Genomic DNA, 5598 nt, shown 5'->3' with positions numbered 1-5598 from the left:
AGCCTCCTGGAGTCTTCTGGAACCTTCCCACATTGATCCTGCGGCGGAATTCCTTCATTTCCTTTGATGAATAGGTCCCCCTTGACGGTTTTCTGTTTAAATCTGGCTCGAAATACAAATTTACCAAAACTCATGGAATTTGTCAGTTTAAACCCCTAAGTCTACATTGGTGATCCATTTTATTCATTTATGCAAGGTATATTGATGGTTTGTGGTGAATGTTAACTACCGTCAACACTTACCACATAGGTCATATACCTCCCAATCATAAAACATATCACTTACCTTCTAATGATAGACAAATAATTACCACATATGACATATACCTCCACAATAATAAAACATACTATCACTTACCTTCCGATAATAGACAAATGAGATTCAACAGTTATGGTCATACATGCATTACTTTAAGGAATAAGTGAATTCATAATTAGGTATATCATCTTGGTTAAAATAAAGTGTAGGTAGATTAAACAACACGTCAAGCTGTAGCAACCACCGCTACGTTTACTTGCCTTCATTGAAGATCAAACGCGTGAGCTAAGAACAATCCAAAGGTACACCACCTGTTCAAACATCATCACATCAGAAAGCATGCTCATACAAACATTCACAAAAGGCAAATAAAACGCTTCTATGGCTTGCGCTATCACTTCCCTCAAAACAACGACCAAACAACCAAACAACACCAACAACCCTACTTCACTTTTTTTGTGGATAAATTACATGTTCAAAAATTATGAAACTTGTACAGAAGATGTAGAACACCATTATCTACAACTTTTTTTATAAAACAATCTAGCATATGAGGTCTCCAAGATGGCATAAATAACCTCTGAACCTAACTGAACTTTTCTAACGACACAAACAGGACAGCAAAGTTCAAAAACACATAACTACAGTATATTTTTCCAAAAATTATAATTGTCACCAATATGGAAACATTAAGAAGAACACTACAACTTTTGTTCAGATCATATTTTCAAAATCATTCATTAAGATGGCCAAAAGCAGGTTAGATATAAAACTGTCCAGATTCTTGTCACTGGAAAATAGTCATATTAGAACAACCATATCTCTCAACATACAGGGGCTATGAGGCTGATATTAGAGTTGAAAGAAAGGTATTGGAGTCCTCTATATCTTTGTCAATAGTTGAGAAAACTAGGCCATTCAGAACATCATCCAGACAGCGACCAAACACTTAATTGGCAACAATAACTTATCTTCACATTTTCACTATGGATAAACTACTCATACAAAAATTATGAAACTATGTCAGAGTATACAAAACAACTTGTTTTACAACTTTCATGTTACAACTTTTGGAGTTTGAGGAACCTAAGACAACCAAAACAAGCCCACAAAGTAAGTAAAATTTTCTGACAGCAAAACAATAGCAGCCGGCTAAAACATACATAACCGGAGATATATTGATCTAACATAGAAAGCTTATAACATTTTCTACAACTTTCATTTAGGTCATTAATTGAGATTTTAGACTTAAAATATCATAAAACTGAATGCATATATAACTATACAGAATTTTGACAGCACAACAGCATCAACAAACAATGACCATATCTCCCAAAACCTTAAGGGTTATAATTGTGATCTCTACGCCAAAATAAAGACACTGAAGTGTACTACTCAAATATAATTTTTATTTGATTTTTCAATACATAAAACCTGACCAAAACGGCACCCAAACCATGACTGCGCAATCAGGAAAAACAGCAGGGCCTAACTATGAGATTAGAATCGTAAACGCATCAACTAATCAAACGAATTTGCCAAACCCTAACATGTATTTCCTATGAAAGCAGTGGGGAAAAGAAAGATCTTACCCCACACAGCGATGATGAAGACATACAACGATCGATCTCCCGTTTCCCCAGCTTCCTTGCGGCGATCATCACCGCTAGACCTTTTGTCATCTCGATCTACCTCCAACACGGCATGACCACCACGAACAGTGAGGGAAAGCACAAGATTGAGGGGAAAAACAAGAAGGGAAGAAGATCCTGAACCGGTTTTAGATGAGGAAAGACTACGGCGGCGATCCATGGCAAAACCCTAGGCCCTCCCCTCCTTCATTCTCTCTTTTCTTTCCCTGTGTGGCTAACTGTTGGGTTGGACAAGATGTGCAGGTTTGGGGAAAAAGAAAAGGCATGACAAGGGGAAACAGAACAGCGACGTGTGCAGTTTACGGTTTACTGTAGCGCGCCTCTTTTTTTCTATGAAAAACCTTGTAGCAACTATAACTTCGTGCTCCGAACTCCAAACAACATGTATGAGTTGTCGAATGGTCTTTGATCCTCCATCCGAGCAACGAATAAAAATTTTATTTTTTTGCCACTCATTAAAACACCCGTCAAAACATTTACCATGTCGCACTTTCTAACATACAAACATATTTTGGGTGTTACATTCTACCCCCCATAAAAGAATTCGTCCCTGAATTCATCTTCTTCTAAACAAAACCAAATGAATAGAACTCATACATACCAAAATACTCTAATACGTACCCCACTCAAAAGCTCGAGGTAACAATCAAGGATCTACCACCCTAGGAACCAAACACTTCAGTCATTGATAAACTTCTCCAAGAAACTACGATTTGACTAGAAATTACTCAACCAAAAAGACAAGTCTAATTAGGATGCATTTGGTTGGAGAACGAGGTAGAATGGAATGGCTCCATTCCTCGTCCAGGGATGGAATGGTTCCATTCTTGTGTTTGGTTGGAAGGACGGAGTGGTTCTATGTTCGTGTTTGGTTGGAGTGATGAAATGAATCAAGTAACAGATTAGTTAACTATGTTAGTTGTGGGGCCCACATGTCATACAAACATTCACTTCTCCCGATCTTCGTTCTTCCACGAGAGCTTCGTCTCCATCCGACCGAGTGTCTTCTTCCCCAGGCACGGCCGCCCTGCCCTCGCACACCGCTCCTCCCGCCCCGGCCACACAGGCCCGCCTGCTGGCATCGCTGGCACCCAGCCGCAGCAGCAGCTCCGTCCTGCCCGGCTGTGCTGGCCGCCCGTCTGGCAGCAGCAGCTCCGTCCCAGCCGGCCGTCCTGGCCGCCCGCCCAACCGCTCGGCTTCCTCGTCCGCTCGCCGCTCCGTCCTGGCCACAGAAGCTTCGTCCCGGCCGCTTGCCTTCCTCGTCCACTCGGCGCTCGCTGGATCTGGATGTCGTCGGCGCTCTGCGAACTCCCAGCGCCTGCGTGCGAGGAAGACGGCGTCAGCTCCGTCCGACTGGAGCGAACTCGTTCCACCAATTTCTTGGAGCGAGCTGATGCAGCATCTCGGAGGAATATTCTTGGTTGGGGATGGCTTCGCTCCCATGTCAACGAACCAAGCGCCCTGAAACTAGGATGGAATGGCTCCGTCCCACCTGATTCCACGAACCAAACGCACCCTTAAAGTCTATCTGCACTCCACTCAGGAATTCAGCTCTTCCATGAGCAATAGAAGCTTCTACACAAATTCATGGTCTCGACAAAGAAAGCTCCATAGCAAAGGGGTAAGAAAAAGCATAAACATGCCACTCTTAAAGGACGACAACCTAATCTATAAAAACATGCTACTTAACACTTCTTAGTTAATTAATCTCCATCTCAACAATGAACTTGTAACAAATTTTCAGACTCTCCCGAAAACTGAATATTCAAGTAGAGATCTAGCCTTTCCAGTTTAGACCCAATGGTCATGCAAATAGTAAAAAAAGACAACAAAATGAACCACCAAAGGCATTTCCATAGAAAATCCTGGAATTGTACCACCCACTACTAAACCAAAACCATGAAGATCTTCTAATCCAAGGTTAACATATAAAATGAGACATTCTTCAATGACTACTACCAACCCAAAAGAAAGAAAAAATATATTGACCCAGCATGTCACCTAATGGCTGGTCACAGCTAAAAGCCAACACTAAATAGTAGTCACGGACAAAAGAAAGGATATAACCTTAACTTCTTCTTTTGAGTAAACTAAAGAATACTAGTAGTATGTCGGTGCTAACGCTACGGGACACATTAAGTAACTTTTCCACGTACGTACACTATGTTATTAGCATCACCTGGCCGTCATGAGCTACATTAGCAAACATACAAGGAATGCCAAGTTAAAGCAATCACGCACCACGCAAAAGCATTTTCTGGACAGCAGCAAAGTAGACACTTAATTTAATCCTAACTGGAGTTTTAAGCATTCAACAAGCATGTTCTTTAACATTCTGAAAACCTATTTAATTTTCTACAACTTCCTTACTATCCTCTTAATATGTTTCAACAGTTAACAAAGTCAAAAAATGCAAAGTTTCAGAATTATACAACATACATGCAAAACCTGACAGTGGATTTGTAAAATCTAGAACTCTCAATCCAGCTGGTCTAAAATCATGCAACTTTAGGACAGTGTTGACGGTCACTAACACACGTTTTGACCATCAACATTCTACCCAAAAGCTTGGCAACGTGAGGTAAATCATCATCATATATGTAGAATTTTGTTTAAATTTCACCTAGTTCCACTTGTGCTTCTATAAATTATTTGTATGCAGGAAATATACTAAAAATTGGCCAAAATGGTGACAAATATGGACATATGAAGCAAGTGGACGTGATAGGAGGCCGAGGGCCTGCTTGCCAACGTTGCCCGGCCCCACATGGGCGTCGCTCGGCCCCCCAAGTGGCCCTGCCACGTCACCGATCCGTGGGAGCTGCTTCAGAGCCAATCACAAGCCTTCATTCAAGTCGGTTTGATCAACGGACAAGATTTGTTCACGGTAGATTCATGGGCCCAGTGTCATACACTTGAGCTCTCCACCGACTTACCAATCGACCTTCTGTCCAAATTTTGACATGTGCTGCCTCTACAACAGCCATTGGGAGCCAACCAGCGCCGTTAGATCAAGAGGTGGTGGAATGGAGGGCCGGCTGGCACCCAAGGCCTTCCACCGACCTCCCTGCTGCCTACAAGTACCCCCATGCCTCTCTACACTATAAATAGAGGGTGTGGAGCTCGGTGGAGAAGTGCCCCATTCATTTCCAAGCTCTCCAAGCTTCTCTTAGCTTTCTAGCTTAGCATTAGCTATAAAGTAGTAGTCTAGTAGTGGAGTAAAGCAAAAGCGGAGCTTCTCTCGGAGTCCGGAAGAGTCTTCTGGGTCTGGTATAGCTCCTTTGTAATTCTTTCATTTTAGCATTTACTTTATTTAGTATTTATTTTAAGTACTTTACTCTAGTATTATTGCTTTGCTTTACTTAAGTACTTAGTCATTAGTGTTCATCATTAGTGAGCTTAGGTGCTTATTGTTTAGCATTAGTAGCATAGGTTATCTCTTAATTAGTAGCTATTCATTAGTACCGGTTCCACCATCTAGTTAGGGTGTTTTGATCTCATTTCATCGTAGCTCGGATCGAAGTAGTAAACCTGTAGATTAAGCGTGGTGCTTAGGATATAGATTACCTGTGGATACGGCTAGGCCTCCGAATAGATTGTGGTAGGTGGCAAGTGGTGACAGCCTTGTCCATCCTCTGTATTCCACTACGATAGGTCTAGTTAATAAATCATAGGGCTCGTAGCAGAC

The 5598-nt window shown here is 41.7% G+C and overlaps 1 long non-coding RNA gene across 1 annotated transcript; it reads right to left on the bottom strand.

The window, feature by feature from the left end:
* Window positions 1–436: 436 nt before the first annotated feature.
* On the bottom strand, window positions 437–2127 carry LOC136487376 (uncharacterized). The gene is made up of 3 exons (XR_010767237.1): window positions 2034–2127; window positions 1851–1946; window positions 437–569 (listed from the first exon to the last, which is right to left on the bottom strand). It is a non-coding gene; the product is annotated as an uncharacterized lncRNA (long non-coding RNA).
* Between the last annotated feature and the right edge of the window lie 3471 nt (window positions 2128–5598).

The sequence above is a fragment of the Miscanthus floridulus genome, chromosome 10, assembly GCF_019320115.1.
Source record: "Miscanthus floridulus cultivar M001 chromosome 10, ASM1932011v1, whole genome shotgun sequence".
Lineage (NCBI taxonomy): Eukaryota > Viridiplantae > Streptophyta > Magnoliopsida > Poales > Poaceae > Miscanthus > Miscanthus floridulus.
The sequence above is the reverse complement of the archived record's forward strand: the minus strand, read 5'-3'. Positions and strand labels throughout refer to the sequence as shown.